The following is a 24,764-nucleotide window of genomic DNA, read 5'->3' as shown; positions in this document are numbered from 1 at the left end:
GCTTGCGTTGTAACGGGGCATGGTTTTGTTAAGCATGGGGAGAGGGAGATGTTGTATTAGGCGAAATCGGACCCTCGGGATGTAACGTGATAGGCCCTCCCCTGCTGGGTCATGCATCTGTAAAAAAGATAAGGATGAAACTGGATACCTATATAAGGGACCCTCACATTCCAATAAACGCCATTTTACCGCTCACCATAATGGTGTAAGAAACAGCTGTGACTTGGTCGGGGCCGTCGATACACATTCACAAAGGGACTTGACTTTCCAGGTTACCAGATCGAGGTAACACGTCCCCTACAAAATAATGACATTAACATAAGAATTATCCATTTCAGACAAATTTCCGATGTATTTCACACTAATATCAATACTTACACCAGAAAAAAATGTGTTCTCTCTTAGGTATCACTCTTGAATCTTGCCAAAAATTCATTTTCTTACCAACACAAAGCTTTTCATCATTACAAGTAGCATTTTCTACCCAAAAAAGTGGTTTTCATCCCCAATAGAAATCGTTTTCTCTACAAATGGTCCCTTGCAGCAACATATGAAACACTGTTATTGGAATACCTCTTTCCCTCTTCAAAATAAGGACATTTCCAACAGAAATATCGATTTCTGACCAATTTTAGAAGAATGTCACACAAATATCAGTACCTATCCCAGAAATAAAAAGTTCTCTCCTAAGAATCATTCTTCATCCTTGCAAAAACATGGTTTTCTCACCAAAATAATGCTTTTTATCCCTTTAAAATAGCGTTCTTTCCCAGAAATACTGGTTTTCATCCCCAAAAGAAGACGTTTTCTCTACAAAATGAAGCTTTGTAGCAAAATATGACACATTGTTTCCAGAATACCTTTTCTCTTCTACAAATTGAGGACGTTACTAACAGAAATACCTTTTCTCCTCTACAAAATAAGGACATTTCCAACAGATATATCCTTTTCTGACAGATTTTAGAAAAATTTCACAGGAATATCAATACTTATACCAGAAATAAAAAGTTCTCTTAGGTATCACTCTTTACCCTTGCAAAAATATTGCTTTCTTACCAAAATAATGTTTCTCATCTCTACAAACAGCATTTTTTAAACATAAAGGTGGTTTTCATCACCAAAGGAAATCGATTTCTCTACAAAATTATCGTTTGTAGCCAAATACAACACACTGTTTCCAGAATAACTCTTTTCATCTAAAAAAGAATGACATTTCCAACAGAAATATCGATTTCTGACAAATTTTAGAAGTAGGTCACATGAATATCGACACTTATCCCAGAAATGAAAAGTACACTCTTAGGTATCACTCTTCATCCTTGCAAAACTATGGTTTTCTTCCCAAACTAATGCTTTTCATCCCTACAAATAGCAATTTCTCCCTAAATTACTGGTTTTCATCCCCAAAAGAAGACACATTCTCTTTAAAATGATGCTTTGTAACAAATTATGACTCATTGATTCCAGAATGTCTGTCTTCCCCTACAAAATAATGACATTAACATAAGAATTATCCATTTCAGACAAATTTCCGATGTATTTCACACTAATATCAATACTTACACCAGAAAAAAATGTGTTCTCTCTTAGGTATCACTCTTGAATCTATCCAAAAATTCATTTTCTTACCAACACAAAGCTTTTCATCATTACAAGTAGCATTTTCTACCCAAAAAAGTGGTTTTCATCCCCAATAGAAATCGTTTTCTCTACAAATGGTCCCTTGCAGCAACATATGAAACACTGTTATTGGAATACCTCCTTCCCTCTTCAAAATAAGGACATTTCCAACAGAAATATCGATTTCTGACAAATTTTAGAAGAATGTCACACAAATATCAGTACCAATCTCGGAAATATAAGTTCTCTCCTAAGAATCATTCTTTATCCTTGCAAGGACATGCTTTTCTCACCAAAATAATGCTTTTTATCCCTTTAAAATAGCGCTGTTTCCCAGAAATACTGGTTTTCATCCCCAAAAGAAGACATTTTCTCTACAAAATGAAGCTTTGTAGCAAAATATGACACATTGTTTCCAGAATACCATTTCTCTTCTACAAATTGAGGACGTTACTAACGGAAATACCTTTTCTTCTCTACAAAATAAGGACATTTCCAACAGATATATACTTTTCTGACAGATTTTAGAAAAAATTCACAGGAATATCAATATTATACCAGAAATTAAAAGGTCTCTCTTAGGTATCACTCTTTACCCTTGCAAAAATATGGTTTTCTTACCAAAATAATGTATTTCATCTCTACAAACAGCATTTTCTAAACGTAAAGGTGGTTTTCATCACCAAAGGAAATCGATTTCTCTACAAAATTATCGTTTGTAGCCAAATATGACGCATTGTTTCCAGAATAACTCTTTTCATCTAAAAAAGAATGACATTTCCAACAGAAATATCGATTTCTGACAATTTTTAGAAGTAGGTCACATGAATATCGACACTTATCCCAGAAATGAAAAGTACACTCTTAGGTATCACTCTTTACCCTTGCAATACTATGGTTTTCTTCCCAAACTAATGCTTTTCATCCCTACAAATAGCAATTTCTCCCTAAATTACTGGTTTTCATCCCCAAAAGAAGACACATTCTCTTTAAAAGGATGCTTTGTAACAAATTATGACTCATTGATTCCAGAATATCTGTCTTCCCCTACAAAATAATGACATTAACATAAGAATTATCCATTTCACAGAAATTTCCGATGTATTTCACACTAATATCAATACTTACACCAGAAAAAAATGCGTTCTCTCTCAGGTATCACTCCTGAATCTTGCCTAAAATTCTTTTTCTTACCAATACAAAGCTTTTCATCATTACAAGTAGCATTTTCTACCCCAAAAAGTGGTTTTCATCCCCAATAGAAATCGTTTTCTCTACAAATGGTTCCTTGTAGCAACATATGAAACACTGTTATTGGAATACCTCTTTCCCTCTTCAAAATAAGGACATTTCCAACAGAAATATCGATTTCTGAAAAATTTTAGAAGAATGTCACACAAATATCAGTACCTATCCCGGAAATAAAGTTCTCTCCTAAGAATCATTCTTTATCCTTGCAAGGACATGCTTTTCTCACCAAAATAATGCTTTTTATCCCTTTAAAATAGCGTTGTTTCCCAGAAATACTGGTTTTCATGCCCAAAAGAAGACATTTTCTCTACCAAATGAAGCTTTGTAGCAAAATATGACACATTGTTTCCGCAATACCTTTTCTCTTCTACAAATTGAGGACGTTACTAACGGAAATACCTTTTCTTCTCTACAAAATAAGGACATTTCCAAAAGATATATACTTTTCTGACAGATTTTAGAAAAAATTCACAGGAATATCAATACTTATACCAGAAATAAAAAGGTCTCTCTTAGGTATCACTCTTTACCCTTGCAAAAATATGGTTTTCTTACCAAAATGTTTTTCATCTCTACAAACAGCATTTTCTAAACGTAAAGGTGGTTTTCATTTTCAAAAGAAATCGATTTCTCTACAAAATTATCGTTTGTAGCCAAATATGACACATTGTTTCCAGAATAACTCTTTTCATCTAAAAAAGAATGACATTTCCAACAGAAATTTCGATTTCTGACAAATTTTAGAAGTAGGTCACATGAATATCGACACTTATCCCAGAAATGAAAAGTACACTCTTAGGTATCACTCTTCATCCTTGCAAAACTATGGTTTTCTTCCCAAACTAATGCTTTTCATCCCTACAAAAAGCAATTTCTCCCTAAATTACTGGTTTTCATCCCCAAAAGAAGACACATTCTCTTTAAAAGGATGCTTTGTAACAAATTATGACTCATTTATTCCAGAATATCTGTCTTCCCCTACAAAATAATGACATTAACATAAGAATTATCCATTTCAGACAAATTTCCGATGTATTTCACACTAATATCAATACTTACACCAGAAAAAAATGCGTTCTCTCTCAGGTATCACTCTTGAATCTTGCCAAAAATTCTTTTTCTTACCAATACAAAGCTTTTCATCATTACAAGTAGCATTTTCTACCCAAAAAAGTGGTTTTCATCCCCAATAGAAATCGTTTACTCTACAAATGGTCCCTTGTAGCAACATATGAAACACTGTTATTGGAATACCTCTTTCCCTCTTCAAAATAAGGACATTTCCAACAGAAATATCGATTTCTGACAAATTTTAGAAGAATGTCACACAAATATCAGTACCTATCCCGGAAATAAAAGTTATCTCCTAAGAATCATTCTTTATCCTTGCAAGGACATGGTTTTCTCACCAAAATAATGCTTTTTATCCCTTTAAAATAGCGTTGTTTCCCAGAAATACTGGTTTTCATCCCCAAAAGAAGATATTTTCTCTACAAAATGAAGCTTTGTAGCAAAATATGACACATTGTTTCCAGAACACCATTTCTCTTCTACAAATTGAGGACGTTACTAACGGAAATACCTTTTCTTCTCTACAAAATACGGACATTTCCAACAGATATATACTTTTCTGACAGATATTAGAAAAAATTCACAGGAATATCAATACTTATACCAGAAATAAAAAGGTCTCTCTTAGGTATCACTCTTTACCCTTGCAAAAATATGGTTTTCTTACCAAAATAATGTTTTTCATCTCTACAAACAGCATTTTCTAAACCTAAATGTGGTTTTCATCTTCAAAACAAATCGATTTCTCTACAAAATTATCGTTTGTAGCCAAATATGACACATTGTTTCCAGAATAACTCTTTTCATCTAAAAAAGAATGACATTTCCAACAGAAATATCAATTTCTGACAAATTTTAGAAGTAGGTGTCACGGGTTACTTAGATTTACCTATGCCCGTGACAGGGGAAGCCACCCCACGCCCCCCCCCGGGGCCCGGAAAGGAGGGGGAAAAGGGGAGTGGGATAAAACAGCGACAATCTAAGGAGGAAAACCTTATTTTACTAAATATGATATCGAAATACAAGATAACACAATATAATATAATTAAGGCTAACAAAATCGAACGAAACAGAGAGAGAGAGAGTCTCCGAAAACCGAGAGGCCTACTGTGAACTCTAGGCGACACGGCTGGAACGCTTCCCACTCTCCGAGAAGTTCGAGAGAAGAAGGAGGGCACTCCAGCCTGGGAACGAGATTATATAGAGTCCTGGTCCCGTGACTTATTGTTACTCCTGTTGTTCTCTGGGATATGTAGTCTTCTTCTGTGGACTGCACATTCAACAGAAGTATCCATACTTGACATGATGTTATGATGTGGAATACTGATAGCAAAATTACAAAATTACAAAACCATGACAGTAGGTCACATGAATATCGACACTTATCCCAGAAATGAAAAGTACACTCTTAGGTATCACTCTTCATCCTTGCAAAACTATGGTTTTCTTCCCAAACTAATGCTTTTCATCCCTACAAATAGCAATTTCTCCCTAAATTACTGGTTTTCATCCCCAAAAGAAGACACATTCTCTTTAAAAGGATGCTTTGTAACAAATTATGACTCATTGATTCCAGAATATCTGTCTTCCCCTACAAAATAATGACATTAACATAAGAATTATCCATTTCAGACAAATTTCCGATGTATTTCACACTAATATCAATACTTACACCAGAAAAAAATGCATTCTCTCTCAGGTATCACTCTTGAATCTTGCCAAAAATTCTTTTTCTTACCAATACAAAGCTTTTCATCATTACAAGTAGCATTTTCTACCCAAAAAAGTGGTTTTCATCCCCAATAGAAATCGTTTTCTCTACAAATGGTCCCTTGTAGCAACATATGAAACACTTTTATTGGAATACCTCTTTCCCTCTTCAAAATAAGGACATTTCCAACAGAAATATCGATTTCTGACAAATTTTAGAAGAATGTCACACAAATATCAGTACCTATCCCGGAAATAAAAGTTCTCTCCTAAGAATCATTCTTTATCCTTGCAAAAACATGGTTTTCTCACCAAAATAATGCTTTTTATCCCTTTAAAATAGCGTTCTTTCCCAGAAATACTGGTTTTCATCCCCAAAAGAAGACATTTTCTCTACAAAATGAAGCTTTGTAGCAAAATATGACACATTGTTTCCAGAATACCATTTCTCTTCTACAAATTGAGGACGTTACTAACGGAAATACCTTTTCTCCTCTACAAAATAAGGACATTTCCAACAGATATATACTTTTCTGACAGATTTTAGAAAAATTTCACAGGAATATCAATACTTATACCAGAAATAAAAAGGTCTCTCTTAGGTATCACTCTTTACCCTTGCAAAAATATGGTTTTCTTACCAAAATAATGTTTTTCATCTCTACAAACAGCATTTTCTAAACCTAAATGTGGTTTTCATCTTCAAAACAAATCGATTTCTCTAAAAAATTATCGTTTGTAGCCAAATATGACACATTGTTTCCAGAATAACTCTTTTCATCTAAAAAAGAATGACATTTCCAACAGAAATATCGATTTCTGACAAATTTTAGAAGTAGGTCACATGAATATCGACACTTATCCCAGAAATGAAAAGTACACTCTTAGGTATCACTCTTCATCCTTGCAAAACTATGGTTTTCTTCCCAAACTAATGCTTTTCATCCCTACAAAAAGCAATTTCTCCCTAAATTTCTGGGTTTCATCCCCAAAAGAAGACACATTCTCTTTAAAAGGATGCTTTGTAACAAATTATGACTTCTTGATTCCAGTATATCTGTATTCCCCTACAAAATAATGACATTAACATAAGAATTATCCATTTCAGACAAATTTCCGATGTATTTCACACTAATATCAATACTTACACCAGAAAAAAATGCGTTCTCTCTCAGGTATCACTCTTGAATCTTGCCAAAAATTCTTTTTCTTACCAATACAAAGCTTTTCATCATTACAAGTAGCATTTTCTACCCAAAGAAATGGTTTTCATCCCCAATAGAAATCGTTTTCTCTACAAATGGTCCCTTGTAGCAACATATGAAACACTGTTATTGGAATACCTCTTTCCCTCTTCAAAATAAGGACATTTCCAACAGAAATATCGATTTCTGACAAATTTTAGAAGAATGTCACACAAATATCAGTACCTATCCCGGAAATAAAAGTTCTCTCCTAAGAATCATTCTTTATCCTTGCAAGGACATGCTTTTCTCACCAAAATAATGCTTTTTATCCCTTTAAAATAGCGTTGTTTCCCAGAAATACTGGTTTTCATCCCCAAAAGAAGACATTTTCTCTACAAAATGAAGCTTTGTAGCAAAATATGACACATTGTTTCCAAAATACCATTTCTCTTCTACAAATTGAGGACGTTACTAACGGAAATACCTTTTCTTCTCTACAACATAAGGACATTTCCAACAGATATATACTTTTCTGACAGATATTAGAAAAAATTCACAGGAATATCAATACTTATACCAGAAATAAAAAGGTCTGTCTTAGGTATCACTCTTTACCCTTGCAAAAATATGGTTTTCTTACCAAAATGTTTTTCATCTCTACAAACAGCATTTTCTAAACGTAAAGGTGGTTTTCATTTTCAAAAGAAATCGATTTCTCTACAAAATTATCGTTTGTAGCCAAATATGACACATTGTTTCCAGAATAACTCTTTTCATCTAAAAAAGAATGACATTTCCAACAGAAATATCGATTTCTGACAAATTTTAGAAGTAGGTCACATGAATATCGACACTTATCCCAGAAATGAAAAGTACACTCTTAGGTATCACTCTTCATCCTTGCAAAACTTTGGTTTTCTTCCCAAACTAATGCTTTTCATCCCTACAAAAAGCAATTTCTCCCTAAATTACTGGTTTTCATCCCCAAAAGAAGACACATTCTCTTTAAAAGGATGCTTTGTAACAAATTATGACTCATTGATTCCAGAATATCTGTCTTCCCCTACAAAATAATGACATTAACATAAGAATTATCCATTTCAGACAAATTTCCGATGTATTTCACACTAATATCAATACTTACACCAGAAAAAAATGCGTTCTCTCTCACGTATCACTCTTGAATCTTGCCAAAAATTCTTTTTCTTACCAATACAAAGCTTTTCATCATTACAAGTAGCATTTTCTACCCAAAAAAGTGGTTTTCATCCCCAATAGAAATCGTTTTCTCTACAAATGGTCCCTTGTAGCAACATATGAAACACTGTTATTGGAATACCTCTTTCCCTCTTCAAAATAAGGACATTTCCAACAGAAATATCGATTTCTGACAAATTTTAGAAGAATGTCACACAAATATCAGTACCAATCTCGGAAATAAAAGTTCTCTCCTAAGAATCATTCTTTATCCTTGCAAGGACATGGTTTACTCACCAAAATAATGCTTTTTATCCCTTTAAAATAGCGTTGTTTCCCAGAAATACTGGTTTTCATCCCCAAAAGAAGACATTTTCTCTACAAAATGAAGCTTTGTAGCAAAATATGACACATTGTTTCCGCAATACCTTTTCTCTTCTACAAATTGAGGACGTTACTAACGGAAATACCTTTTCTTCTCTACAAAATAAGGACATTTCCAACAGATATATACTTTTCTGACAGATATTAGAAAAAATTCACAGGAATATCAATACTTATACCAGAAATAAAAAGGTCTCTCTTAGGTATCACTCTTTACCCTTGCAAAAATATGGTTTTCTTACCAAAATGTTTTTCATCTCTACAAACAGCATTTTCTAAACGTAAAGGTGGCTTTCATTTTCAAAAGAAATCGATTTCTCTACAAAATTATCGTTTGTAGCCAAATATGACACATTGTTTCCAGAATAACTCTTTTCATCTAAAAAAGAATGACATTTCCTACAGAAATATCGATTTCTGACAAATTTTAGAAGTAGGTCACATGAATATCGACACTTATCCCAGAAATGAAAAGTACACTCTTAGGTATCACTCTTCATCCTTGCAAAACTATGGTTTTCTTCCCAAACTAATGCTTTTCATCCCTACAAATAGCAATTTCTCCCTAAATTGCTGGTTTTCATCCCCAAAAGAAGACACATTCTCTTTAAAAGGATGCTTTGTAACAAATTATGACTCATTGATTCCAGAATATCTGTCTTCCCCTACAAAATAATGACATTAACATAAGAATTATCCATTTCAGACAAATTTCCGATGTATTTCACACTAATATCAATACTTACACCAGAAAAAAATGCGTTCTCTCTCAGGTATCACTCTTGAATCTTGCCAAAAATTCTTTTTCTTACCAATACAAAGCTTTTCATCATTACAAGTAGCATTTTCTACCCAAAAAAGTGGTTTTCATCCCCAATAGAAATCGTTTTCTCTACAAATGGTCCCTTGTAGCAACATATGAAACACTGTTATTGGAATACCTCTTTCCCTCTTCAAAATAAGGACATTTCCAACAGAAATATCGATTTCTGACAAATTTTAGAAGAATGTCACACAAATATCAGTACCAATCTCGGAAATAAAAGTTCTCTCCTAAGAATCATTCTTTATCCTTGCAAGGACATGGTTTTCTCACCAAAATAATGCTTTTTATCCCTTTAAAATAGCGTTGTTTCCCAGAAATACTGGTTTTCATCCCCAAAAGAAGACATTTTCTCTACAAAATGAAGCTTTGTAGCAAAATATGACACATTGTTTCCGCAATACCTTTTCTCTTCTACAAATTGAGGACGTTACTAACGGAAATACCTTTTCTTCTCTACAAAATAAGGACATTTCCAACAGATATATACTTTTCTGACAGATATTAGAAAAAATTCACAGGAATATCAATACTTATACCAGAAATAAAAAGGTCTCTCTTAGGTATCACTCTTTACCCTTGCAAAAATATGGTTTTCTTACCAAAATGTTTTTCATCTCTACAAACAGCATTTTCTAAACGTAAAGGTGGCTTTCATTTTCAAAAGAAATCGATTTCTCTACAAAATTATCGTTTGTAGCCAAATATGACACATTGTTTCCAGAATAACTCTTTTCATCTAAAAAAGAATGACATTTCCTACAGAAATTTCGATTTCTGACAAATTTTAGAAGTAGGTCACATGAATATCGACACTTATCCCAGAAATGAAAAGTACACTCTTAGGTATCACTCTTCATCCTTGCAAAACTATGGTTTTCTTCCCAAACTAATGCTTTTCATCCCTACAAATAGCAATTTCTCCCTAAATTGCTGGTTTTCATCCCCAAAAGAAGACACATTCTCTTTAAAAGGATGCTTTGTAACAAATTATGACTCATTGATTCCAGAATATCTGTCTTCCCCTACAAAATAATGACATTAACATAAGAATTATCCATTTCAGACAAATTTCCGATGTATTTCACACTAATATCAATACTTACACCAGAAAAAAATGCGTTCTCTCTCAGGTATCACTCTTGAATCTTGCCAAAAATTCTTTTTCTTACCAATACAAAGCTTTTCATCATTACAAGTAGCATTTTCTACCCAAAAAAGTGGTTTTCATCCCCAATAGAAATCGTTTTCTCTACAAATGGTCCCTTGTAGCAACATATGAAACACTGTTATTGGAATACCTCTTTCCCTCTTCAAAATAAGGACATTTCCAACAGAAATATCGATTTCTGACAAATTTTAGAAGAATGTCACACAAATATCAGTACCAATCTCGGAAATAAAAGTTCTCTCCTAAGAATCATTCTTTATCCTTGCAAGGACATGGTTTACTCACCAAAATAATGCTTTTTATCCCTTTAAAATAGCGTTGTTTCCCAGAAATACTGGTTTTCATCCCCAAAAGAAGACATTTTCTCTACAAAATGAAGCTTTGTAGCAAAATATGACACATTGTTTCCGCAATACCTTTTCTCTTCTACAAATTGAGGACGTTACTAACGGAAATACCTTTTCTTCTCTACAAAATAAGGACATTTCCAACAGATATATACTTTTCTGACAGATATTAGAAAAAATTCACAGGAATATCAATACTTATACCAGAAATAAAAAGGTCTCTCTTAGGTATCACTCTTTACCCTTGCAAAAATATGGTTTTCTTACCAAAATGTTTTTCATCTCTACAAACAGCATTTTCTAAACGTAAAGGTGGCTTTCATTTTCAAAAGAAATCGATTTCTCTACAAAATTATCGTTTGTAGCCAAATATGACACATTGTTTCCAGAATAACTCTTTTCATCTAAAAAAGAATGACATTTCCTACAGAAATATCGATTTCTGACAAATTTTAGAAGTAGGTCACATGAATATCGACACTTATCCCAGAAATGAAAAGTACACTCTTAGGTATCACTCTTCATCCTTGCAAAACTATGGTTTTCTTCCCAAACTAATGCTTTTCATCCCTACAAATAGCAATTTCTCCCTAAATTGCTGGTTTTCATCCCCAAAAGAAGACACATTCTCTTTAAAAGGATGCTTTGTAACAAATTATGACTCATTGATTCCAGAATATCTGTCTTCCCCTACAAAATAATGACATTAACATAAGAATTATCCATTTCAGACAAATTTCCGATGTATTTCACACTAATATCAATACTTACACCAGAAAAAAATGCGTTCTCTCTCAGGTATCACTCTTGAATCTTGCCAAAAATTCTTTTTCTTACCAATACAAAGCTTTTCATCATTACAAGTAGCATTTTCTACCCAAAAAAGTGGTTTTCATCCCCAATAGAAATCGTTTTCTCTACAAATGGTCCCTTGTAGCAACATATGAAACACTGTTATTGGAATACCTCTTTCCCTCTTCAAAATAAGGACATTTCCAACAGAAATATCGATTTCTGACAAATTTTAGAAGAATGTCACACAAATATCAGTACCAATCTCGGAAATAAAAGTTCTCTCCTAAGAATCATTCTTTATCCTTGCAAGGACATGGTTTTCTCACCAAAATAATGCTTTTTATCCCTTTAAAATAGCGTTGTTTCCCAGAAATACTGGTTTTCATCCCCAAAAGAAGACATTTTCTCTACAAAATGAAGCTTTGTAGCAAAATATGACACATTGTTTCCGCAATACCTTTTCTCTTCTACAAATTGAGGACGTTACTAACGGAAATACCTTTTCTTCTCTACAAAATAAGGACATTTCCAACAGATATATACTTTTCTGACAGATATTAGAAAAAATTCACAGGAATATCAATACTTATACCAGAAATAAAAAGGTCTCTCTTAGGTATCACTCTTTACCCTTGCAAAAATATGGTTTTCTTACCAAAATGTTTTTCATCTCTACAAACAGCATTTTCTAAACGTAAAGGTGGCTTTCATTTTCAAAAGAAATCGATTTCTCTACAAAATTATCGTTTGTAGCCAAATATGACACATTGTTTCCAGAATAACTCTTTTCATCTAAAAAAGAATGACATTTCCAACAGAAATATCGATTTCTGACAAATTTTAGAAGTAGGTCACATGAATATCGACACTTATCCCAGAAATGAAAAGTACACTCTTAGGTATCACTCTTCATCCTTGCAAAACTATGGTTTTCTTCCCAAACTAATGCTTTTCATCCCTACAAATAGCAATTTCTCCCTAAATTACTGGTTTTCATCCCCAAAAGAAGACACATTCTCTTTAAAAGGATGCTTTGTAACAAATTATGACTCATTGATTCCAGAATATCTGTCTTCCCCTACAAAATAATGACATTAACATAAGAATTATCCATTTCAGACAAATTTCCGATGTATTTCACACTAATATCAATACTTACACCAGAAAAAAATGCGTTCTCTCTCAGGTATCACTCTTGAATCTTGCCAAAAATTCTTTTTCTTACCAATACAAAGCTTTTCATCATTACAAGTAGCATTTTCTACCCCAAAAAGTGGTTTTCATCCCCAATAGAAATCGTTTTCTCTACAAATGGTCCCTTGTAGCAACATATGAAACACTGTTATTGGAATACCTCTTTCCCTTTTAAAAATAAGGACATTTCCAACAGAAATATCGATTTCTGACAAATTTTAGAAGAATGTCACACAAATATCAGTACCTATCCCGGAAATAAAAGTTCTCTCCTAAGAATCATTCTTTATCCTTGCAAGGACATGCTTTTCTCACCAACATAATGCTTTTTATCCCTTTAAAATAGCGTTGTTTCCCAGAAATACTGGTTTTCATCCCCAAAAGAAGACATTTTCTCTACAAAATGAAGCTTTGTAGCAAAATATGACACATTGTTTCCAGAATACCATTTCTCTTCTACAAATTGAGGACGTTACTAACGGAAATACCTTTTCTTCTCTACAAAATAAGGACATTTCCAACAGATATATACTTTTCTGACAGATATTAGAAAAAATTCACAGGAATATCAATACTTATACCAGAAATAAAAAGGTCTCTCTTAGGTATCACTCTTTACCCTTGCAAAAATATGGTTTTCTTACCAAAATGTTTTTCATCTCTACAAACAGCATTTTCTAAACATAAAGGTGGTTTTCATTTTCAAAAGAAATCGATTTCTCTACAAAATTATCGTTTGTAGCCAAATATGACACATTGTTTCCAGAATAACTCTTTTCATCTAAAAAAGAATGACATTTCCAACAGAAATATCGATTTCTGACAAATTTTAGAAGTAGGTCACATGAATATCGACACTTATCCCAGAAATGAAAAGTACACTCTTAGGTATCACTCTTCATCCTTGCAAAACTATGGTTTTCTTCCCAAACTAATGCTTTTCATCCCTACAAAAAGCAATTTCTTCCTAAATTACTGGTTTTCATCCCCAAAAGAAGACACATTCTCTTTAAAAGGATGCTTTGTAACAAATTATGACTCATTGATTCCAGAATATCTGTCTTCCCCTACAAAATAATGACATTAACATAAGAATTATCCATTTCAGACAAATTTCCGATGTATTTCACACTAATATCAATACTTACACCAGAAAAAAATGTGTTCTCTCTCAGGTATCACTCTTGAATCTTGCCAAAAATTTATTTTCTAACCAATACAAAGCTTTTCATCATTACAAGTAGCATTTTCTACCCAAAAAAGTGGTTTTCATCCCCAATAGAAATCGTTTTCTCTACAAATGGTCCCTTGTAGCAACATATGAAATACTGTTATTGGAATACCTCTTTCCCTCTTCAAAATAAGGACATTTCCAACAGAAATATCGATTTCTGACAAATTTTAGAAGAATGTCACACAAATATCAGTACCTATCCCGGAAATAAAAGTTCTCTCCTAAGAATCATTCTTTATCCTTGCAAGGACTTGCTTTTCTCACCAAAATAATGCTTTTTATCCCTTTAAAATAGCGTTGTTTCCCATAAATACTGGTTTTCATCCCCAAAAGAAGACATTTTCTCTACAAAATGAAGCTTTGTAGCAAAATATGACACATTGTTTCCAGAATACCATTTCTCTTCTACAAATTGAGGACGTTACTAACGGAAATACCTTTTCTTCTCTACAAAATAAGGACATTTCCAACAGATATATACTTTTCTGACAGATATTAGAAAAAATTCACAGGAATATCAATACTTATACCAGAAATAAAAAGGTCTCTCTTAGGTATCATTCTTTACCCTTGCAAAAATATGGTTTTCTTACCAAAATGTTTTTCGTCTCTACAAACAGCATTTTCTAAACGTAAAGGTTGTTTTCATTTTCAAAAGAAATCGATTTCTCTACAAAATTATCGTTTGTAGCCAAATATGACACATTGTTTCCAGAATAACTGTTTTCATCTAAAAAAGAATGACATTTCCTACAGAAATATCGATTTCTGACAAATTTTAGAAGTAGGTCACATGAATATCGATACTTATCCCAGAAATGAAAAGTACACTCTTAGGTATCACTCTTCATCCTTGCAAAACTATGGTTTTCTTCCCAAACTAATGCTTTTCATCCCTACAAATAGCAATTTCTCCCTAAATTACTGGTTTTCATCCCCAAAAGAAGACACATTCTCTTTAAAAGGATGCTTTGTAACAAATTATGACTCATTGATTCCAGAATATCTGTCTTCCCCTACAAAATAATGACATTAACATAAGAATTATCCATTTCAGACAAATTTCCGATGTATTTCACACTAATATCAATACTTACACCAGAAAAAAATGCGTTCTCTCTCAGGTATCACTCTTGAATCTTGCCAAAAATTCTTTTTCTTACCAATACAAAGCTTTTCATCATTAAAAGTAGCATTTTCTACCCAAAAAAGTGGTTTTCATCCCCAATAGAAATCGTTTTCTCTACAAATGGTCCCTTGTAGCAACATATGAAACACTGTTATTGGAATACCTCTTTCCCTCTTCAAAATAAGGACATTTCCAACAGAAATATCGATTTCTGACAAATTTTAGAAGAATGTCACACAAATATCAGTACCAATCTCGGAAATAAAAGTTCTCTCCTAAGAATCATTCTTTATCCTTGCAAGGACATGGTTTTCTCACCAAAATAATGCTTTTTATCCCTTTAAAATAGCGTTGTTTCCCAGAAATACTGGTTTTCATCCCCAAAAGAAGACATTTTCTCTACAAAATGAAGCTTTGTAGCAAAATATGACACATTGTTTCCGCAATTCCATTTCTCTTCTACAAATTGAGGACATTACTAACGGAAATACCTTTTCTTCTCTACAAAATAAGGACATTTCCAACAGATATATACTTTTCTGACAGATATTAGAAAAAATTCACAGGAATATCAATACTTATACCAGAAATAAAAAGGTCTCTCTTAGGTATCACTCTTTACCCTTGCAAAAATATGGTTTTCTTACCAAAATGTTTTTCATCTCTACAAACAGCATTTTCTAAACGTAAAGGTGGTTTTCATTTTCAAAAGAAATCGATTTCTCTACAAAATTATCGTTTGTAGCCAAATATGACACATTGTTTCCAGAATAACTCTTTTCATCTAAAAAAGAATGACATTTCCTACAGAAATATCGATTTCTGACAAATTTTAGAAGTAGGTCACATGAATATCGACACTTATCCCAGAAATGAAAAGTACACTCTTAGGTATCACTCTTCATCCTTGCAAAACTATGGTTTTCTTCCCAAACTAATGCTTTTCATCCCTACAAATAGCAATTTCTCCCTAAATTACTGGTTTTCATCCCCAAAAGAAGACACATTCTCTTTAAAAGGATGCTTTGTAACAAATTATGACTCATTGATTCCAGAATATCTGTCTTCCCCTACAAAATAATGACATTAACATAAGAATTATCCATTTCAGACAAATTTCCGATGTATTTCACACTAATATCAATACTTACACCAGAAAAAAATGCGTTCTCTCTCACGTATCACTCTTGAATCTTGCCAAAAATTCTTTTTCTTAACAATACAAAGCCTTTCATCATTACAAGTAGCATTTTCTACCCAAAAAAGTGGTTTTCATCCCCAATAGAAATCGTTTTCTCTACAAATGGTCCCTTGTAGCAACATATGAAACACTGTTATTGGAATACCTCTTTCCCTTTTCAAAATAAGGACATTTCCAACAGAAATATCGATTTCTGACAAATTTTAGAAGAATGTCACACAAATATCAGTACCTATCCCGGAAATAAAAGTTCTCTCCTAAGAATCATTCTTTATCCTTGCAAGGACTTGCTTTTCTCACCAAAATAATGCTTTTTATCCCTTTAAAATAGCGTTGTTTCCCATAAATACTGGTTTTCATCCCCAAAAGAAGACATTTTCTCTACAAAATGAAGCTTTGTAGCAAAATATGACACATTGTTTCCGCAATTCCATTTCTCTTCTACAAATTGAGGACATTACTAACGGAAATACCTTTTCTTCTCTACAAAATAAGGACATTTCCAACAGATATATACTTTTCTGACAGATATTAGAAAAAATTCACAGGAATATCAATACTTATACCAGAAATAAAAAGGTCTCTCTTAGGTATCACTCTTTACCCTTGCAAAAATATGGTTTTCTTACCAAAATGTTTTTCATCTCTACAAACAGCATTTTTTAAACGTAAAGGTGGTTTTCATTTTCAAAAGAAATCGATTTCTCTACAAAATTATCGTTTGTAGCCAAATATGACACATTGTTTCCAGAATAACTCTTTTCATCTAAAAAAGAATGACATTTCCTACAGAAATATCGATTTCTGACAAATTTTAGAAGTAGGTCACATGAATATCGACACTTATCCCAGAAATGAAAAGTACACTCTTAGGTATCACTCTTCATCCTTGCAAAACTATGGTTTTCTTCCCAAACTAATGCTTTTCATCCCTACAAATAGCAATTTCTCCCTAAATTACTGGTTTTCATCCCCAAAAGAAGACACATTCTCTTTAAAAGGATGCTTTGTAACAAATTATGACTCATTGATTCCAGAATATCTGTCTTCCCCTACAAAATAATGACATTACCATAAGAATTATCCATTTCAGACAAATTTCCGATGTATTTCACACTAATATCAAGACTTACACCAGAAAAAAATGCGTTCTCTCTCAGGTATCACTCTTGAATCTTGCCAAAAATTCTTTTTCTTACCAATACAAAGCTTTTCATCATTACAAGTAGCATTTTCTACCCAAAAAAGTGGTTTTCATCCCCAATAGAAATCGTTTTCTCTACAAATGGTCCCTTGTAGCAACAAATGAAACACTGTTATTGGAATACCTCTTTCCCTCTTCAAAATAAGGACATTTCCAACAGAAATATCGATTTCTGACAAATTTTAGAAGAATGTCACACAAATATCAGTACCAATCTCAGAAATAAGAGTTCTCTCCTAAGAATCATTCTTTATCCTTGCAAGGACATGGTTTTCTGACCAAAATAATGCTTTTTATCCCTTTAAAATAGCGTTGTTTCCCAGAAATACTGGTTTTCATCCCCAAAAGAAGGCATTTTCTCTACAAAATGAAGCTTTGTAGCAAAATATGACACATTGTTTCCAGAATACCATTTCTCTTCTACAAATTGAGGACGTTACTAACGGAAATACCTTTTCTTCTCTACAAAATAAGGACATTTCCAACAGATATATACTTTTCTGACAGATATTAGAAAAAATTCACAGGAATATCAATACTTATACCAGAAATAAAAAGGTCTCTCTTAGGTATCACTCTTTACCCTTGCAAAAATATGGTTTTCTTACCAAAATGTTTTTCATCTCTACAAACAGCATTTTCTAAACGTAAAGGTGGTTTTCATTTTCAAAAGAAATCGATTTCTCTACAAAATTATCGTTTGTAGCCAAATATGACACATTGTTTCCAGAATAACTCTTTTCATCTAAAAAAGAATGACATTTCCAACAGAAATATCGATTTCTGACGAATTTTAGAAGTAGGTCACATGAATATCGACACTTATCCCAGAAATGAAAAGTACACTCTTAGGTATCACTCTTCATCCTTGCAAAACTATGGTTTTCTTCCCAAACTAATGCTTTTCATCCCTACAAGTAGCAATTTCTCCCTAAATTACTGGTTTTCATCCCCAAAAGAAGACACATTCTCTTTAAAAGGATGCTTTGTAACAAATTATGACTCATTGATTCCAGAATATCTGTCTTCCCCTACAAAATAATGACATTAACATAAGAATTATCCATTTCAGACAAATTTCCGATGTATTTCACACTAATATCAATACTTACACCAGAAAAAAATGCGTTCTCTCTCAGGTATCACTCTTGAATCTTGCCAAAAATTCTTTTTCTTACCAATACAAAGCTTTTCATCATTACAAGTAGCATTTTCTACCCAAAAAAGTGGTTTTCATCCCCAATAGAAATCGTTTTCTCTACAAATGGTCCCTTGTAGCAACATATGAAACACTGTTATTGGAATACCTCTTTCCCTCTTCAAAATAAGGACATTTCCAACAGAAATATCAATTTCTGACAAATTTTAGAAGAATGTCACACAAATATCAGTACCAATCTCGGAAATAAAAGTTCTCTCCTAAGAATCATTCTTTATCCTTGCAAGGACATGGTTTTCTCACCAAAATAATGCTTTTTATCCCTTTAAAATAGCGTTGTTTCCCAGAAATACTGGTTTTCATCCCCAAAAGAAGACATTTTCTCTACAAAATGAAGCTTTGTAGCAAAATATGACACATTGTTTCCAGAATACCATTTCTCTTCTACAAATTGAGGACGTTAGTAACGGAAATACCTTTTCTTCTCTACAAAATAAGGACATTTCCAACAGATATATACTTTTCTGACAGATATTAGAAAAAATTCACAGGAATATCAATACTTATACCAGAAATAAAAAGGTCTCTCTTAGGTATCACTCTTTACCCTTGCAAAAATATGGTTTTCTTACCAAAATGTTTTTCATCTCTACAAACAGCATTTTCTAAACGTAAAGGTGGTTTTCATCTTCAAAAGAAATCAATTTCTCTACAAAATTATCGTTTGTAGCCAAATATGACACATTGTTTCCAGAATAACTCTTTTCATCTAAAAAAGAATGACATTTCCAACAGAAATATCGATTTCTGACAAATTTTAGAAGTAGGTCACATGAATATCGACACTTATCCCAGAAATGAAAAGTACACTCTTAGGTATCACTCTTCATCCTTGCAAAACTATGGTTTTCTTCCCAAACTAATGCTTTTCATCCCTACAAATAGCAATTTCTCCCTAAATTACTGGTTTTCATCCCCAAAAGAAGACACATTCTCTTTAAAAGGATGCTTTGTAACAAATTATGACGCATTGATTCCAGAATATCTGTCTTCCCCTACAAAATAATGACATTAACATAAGAATTATCCATTTCAGACAAATTTCCGATGTATTTCACACTAATATCAATACTTACACCAGAAAAAAATGCGTTCTCTCTCAGGTATCACTCTTGAATCTTGCCAAAAATTCTTTTTCTTACCAATACAAAGCTTTTCATCATTACAAGTAGCATTTTCTACCCCAAAAAGTGGTTTTCATCCCCAATAGAAATCGTTTTCTCTACAAATGGTCCCTTGTAGCAACATATGAAACACTGTTATTGGAATACCTCTTTCCCTCTTCAAAATAAGGACATTTCCAACAGAAATATCGATTTCTGACAAATTTTAGAAGAATGTCACACAAATATCAGTACCTATCCCGGAAATAAAAGTTCTCTCCTAAGAATCATTCTTTATCCTTGCAAGGACATGGTTTTCTCACCAAAATAATGCTTTTTATCCCTTTAAAATAGCGTTGTTTCCCAGAAATACTGGTTTTCATCCCCAAAAGAAGACATTTTCTCTACAAAATGAAGCTTTGTAGCAAAATATGACACATTGTTTCCAGAATACCATTTCTCTTCTACAAATTGAGGACGTTACTAACGGAAATACCTTTTCTTCTCTACAAAATAAGGACATTTCCAACAGATATATACTTTTCTGACAGATATTAGAAAAAATTCACAGGAATATCAATACTTATACCAGAAATAAAAAGGTCTCTCTTAGGTATCACTCTTTACCCTTGCAAAAATATGGTTTTCTTACCAAAATGTTTTTCATCTCTACAAACAGCATTTTCTAAACGTAAAGGTGGTTTTCATCTTCAAAAGAAATCAATTTCTCTACAAAATTATCGTTTGTAGCCAAATATGACACATTGTTTCCAGAATAACTCTTTTCATCTAAAAAAGAATGACATTTCCAACAGAAATATCGATTTCTGACAAATTTTAGAAGTAGGTCACATGAATATCGACACTTATCCCAGAAATGAAAACTACACTCTTAGGTATCACTCTTCATCCTTGCAAAACTATCGTTTTCTTCCCAAACTAATGCTTTTCATCCCTACAAATAGCAATTTCTCCCTAAATTACTGGTTTTCATCCCCAAAAGAAGACACATTCTCTTTAAAAGGATGCTTTGTAACAAATTATGACTCACTGATTCCAGAATATCTGTCTTCCCCTACAAAATAATGACATTAACATAAGAATTATCCATTTCAGACAAATTTCCGATGTATTTCACACTAATATCAATACTTACACCAGAAAAAAATGCGTTCTCTCTCAGGTATCACTCTTGAATCTTGCCAAAAATTCTTTTTCTTACCAATACAAAGCTTTTCATCATTACAAGTAGCATTTTCTACCCAAAAAAGTGGTTTTCATCCCCAATAGAAATCGTTTTCTCTACAAATGGTCCCTTGTAGCAACATATGAAACACTGTTATTGGAATACCTCTTTCCCTCTTCAAAATAAGGACATTTCCAACAGAAATATCGATTTCTGACAAATTTTAGAAGAATGTCACACAAATATCAGTACCAATCACGGAAATAAAAGTTCTCTCCTAAGAATCATTCTTTATCCTTGCAAGGACATGCTTTTCTCACCAAAATAATGCTTTTTATCCCTTTAAAATAGCGTTGTTTCCCAGAAATACTGGTTTTCATCCCCAAAAGAAGACATTTTCTCTACAAAATGAAGCTTTGTAGCAAAATATGACACATTGTTTCCAGAATACCATTTCTCTTCTACAAATTGAGGACATTACTAACCGAAATACCTTTTCTCCTCTAAAAAATAAGGACATTTCCAACAGATATATCCTTTTCTGACAGATTTTAGAAAAAATTCACAGGAATATCAATACTTATACCAGAAATAAAAAGGTCTCTCTTAGGTATCACTCTTTACCCTTGCAAAAATATGGTTTTCTTACCAAAATAATGCTTTTCATCTCTACAAACAGCATTTTCTAAACGTAAAGGTGGTTTTCATCTTCAAAAGAAATCAATTTCTCTACAAAATTATCGTTTGTAGCCAAATATGACACATTGTTTCCAGAATAACTCTTTTCATCTAAAAAAGGATGAACTTTCCAACAGAAATATCAATTTCTGAAAAATTTTAGAAGTAGGTCACATGAATATCGACACTTATCCCAGAAATGAAAACTACACTCTTAGGTATCACTCTTCATCCTTGCAAAACTATGGTTTTCTTCCCAAACTAATGCTTTTCATCCCTACAAATAGCAATTTCTCGCTAAATTACTGGTTTTCATCCCCAAAAGAAGACACATTCTCTTTAAAAGGATGCTTTGTAACAAATTATGACGCATTGATTCCAGAATATCTGTCTTCCCCTACAAAATAATGACATTAACATAAGAATTATCCATTTCAGACAAATTTCCGATGTATTTCACACTAATATCAATACTTACACCAGAAAAAAATGCGTTCTCTCTCAGGTATCACTCTTGAATCTTGCCAAAAATTCTTTTTCTTACCAATACAAAGCTTTTCATCATTACAAGTAGCATTTTCTACCCAAAAAAGTGGTTTTCATCCCCAATAGACATCGTTTTCTCTACAAATGGTCCCTTGTAGCAACATATGAAACACTGTTATTGGAATACCTCTTTCCCTCTTCAAAATAAGGACATTTCCAACAGAAATATCGATTTCTGACAAATTTTAGAAGTAGGTCACATGAATATCGACACTTATCCCAGAAATGAAAAGTACACTCTTAGGTATCACTCTTCATCCTTGCAAAACTATGGTTTTCTTCCCAAACTAATGCTTTTCATCCCTACAAATAGCAATTTCTCCCTAAATTACTGGTTTTCATCCCCAAAAGAAGACACATTCTCTTTAAAAGGATGCTTTGTAACAAATTATGACGCATTGATTCCAGAATATCTGTCTTCCCCTACAAAATAATGACATTAACATAAGAATTATCCATTTCAGACAAATTTCCGATGTATTTCACACTAATATCAATACTTACACCAGAAAAAAATGCGTTCTCTCTCAGGTATCACTCTTGAATCTTGCCAAAAATTCTTTTTCTTACCAATACAAAGCTTTTCATCATTACAAGTAGCATTTTCTACCCCAAAAAGTGGTTTTCATCCCCAATAGAAATCGTTTTCTCTACAAATGGTCCCTTGTAGCAACATATGAAACACTGTTATTGGAATACCTCTTTCCCTCTTCAAAATAAGGACATTTCCAACAGAAATATCGATTTCTGACAAATTTTAGAAGAATGTCACACAAATATCAGTACCTATCCCGGAAATAAAAGTTCTCTCCTAAGAATCATTCTTTATCCTTGCAAGGACATGCTTTTCTCACCAAAATAATGCTTTTTATCCCTTTAAAATAGCGTTGTTTCCCAGAAATACTGGTTTTCATCCCCAAAAGAAGACATTTTCTCTACAAAATGAAGCTTTGTAGCAAAATATGACACATTGTTTCCAGAATACCATTTCTCTTCTACAAATTGAGGACGTTACTGACGGAAATACCTTTTCTTCTCTACAAAATAAGGACATTTCCAACAGATATATACTTTTCTGACAGATATTAGAAAAAATTCACAGGAATATCAATACTTATACCAGAAATAAAAAGGTCTCTCTTAGGTATCACTCTTTACCCTTGCAAAAATATGGTTTTCTTACCAAAATGTTTTTCATCTCTACAAACAGCATTTTCTAAACGTAAAGGTGGTTTTCATCTTCAAAAGAAATCAATTTCTCTACAAAATTATCGTTTGTAGCCAAATATGACACATTGTTTCCAGAATAACTCTTTTCATCTAAAAAAGAATGACATTTCCAACAGAAATATCGATTTCTGACAAATTTTAGAAGTAGGTCACATGAATATCGACACTTATCCCAGAAATGAAAAGTACACTCTTAGGTATCACTCTTCATCCTTGCAAAACTATGGTTTTCTTCCCAAACTAATGCTTTTCATCCCTACAAATAGCAATTTCTCCCTAAATTACTGGTTTTCATCCCCAAAAGAAGACACATTCTCTTTAAAAGGATGCTTTGCAACAAATTATGACTCACTGATTCCAGAATATCTGTCTTCCCCTACAAAATAATGACATTAACATAAGAATTATCCATTTCAGACAAATTTCCGATGTATTTCACACTAATATCAATACTTACACCAGAAAAAAATGCGTTCTCTCTCAGGTATCACTCTTGAATCTTGCCAAAAATTCTTTTTCTTACCAATACAAAGCTTTTCATCATTACAAGTAGCATTTTCTACCCCAAAAAGTGGTTTTCATCCCCAATAGAAATCGTTTTCTCTACAAATGGTCCCTTGTAGCAACATATGAAACACTGTTATTGGAATACCTCTTTCCCTCTTCAAAATAAGGACATTTCCAACAGAAATATCGATTTCTGACAAATTTTAGAAGAATGTCACACAAATATCAGTACCTATCCCAGAAATAAAAAGTTCTCTCCTAAGAATCATTCTTCATCCTTGCAAAAACATGGTTTTCTCACCAAAATAATGCTTTTTATCCCTTTAAAATAGCGTTGTTTCCCAGAAATACTGGTTTTCATCCCCAAAAGAAGACATTTTCTCTACAAAATGAAGCTTTGTAGCAAAATATGACACATTGTTTCCAGAATACCATTTCTCTTCTACAAATTGAGGACGTTACTAACGGAAATACCTTTTCTCCTCTACAAAATAAGGACATTTCCAACAGATATATACTTTTCTGACAGATATTAGAAAAAATTCACAGGAATATCAATACTTATACCAGAAATAAAAAGGTCTCTCTTAGGTATCACTCTTTACCCTTGCAAAAATATGGTTTTCTTACCAAAATGTTTTTCATCTCTACAAACAGCATTTTCTAAACGTAAAGGTGGTTTTCATTTTCAAAAGAAATCGATTTCTCTACAAAATTATCGTTTGTAGCCAAATATGACACATTGTTTCCAGAATAACTCTTTTCATCTAAAAAAGA

At 32.8% G+C, this 24,764-nt stretch overlaps 1 pseudogene across 1 annotated transcript in view; it reads left to right on the top strand.

Annotated features, from left to right (window-relative positions):
• The first annotated feature begins 4,861 nt into the window (after positions 1–4,861).
• Positions 4,862–24,764, top strand: part of LOC146754570 (uncharacterized) — a 400,789-nt pseudogene continuing 380,886 nt past the window's right edge. Inside the window, exon 1 of the transcript XR_014939022.1 lies at positions 4,862–5,301. The product of XR_014939022.1 is annotated as an uncharacterized LOC146754570 (transcript). The remainder of the gene's footprint in view (positions 5,302–24,764) is intronic.

The sequence above is a fragment of the Coturnix japonica genome, chromosome W, assembly GCF_054131305.1.
Source record: "Coturnix japonica strain WE chromosome W, WE-NBRP24, whole genome shotgun sequence".
In the NCBI taxonomy this organism is placed as follows: domain Eukaryota; kingdom Metazoa; phylum Chordata; class Aves; order Galliformes; family Phasianidae; genus Coturnix; species Coturnix japonica.
Note: the sequence above shows the minus strand (reverse complement) of the source record. Positions and strands in the feature narration are given on the sequence as shown.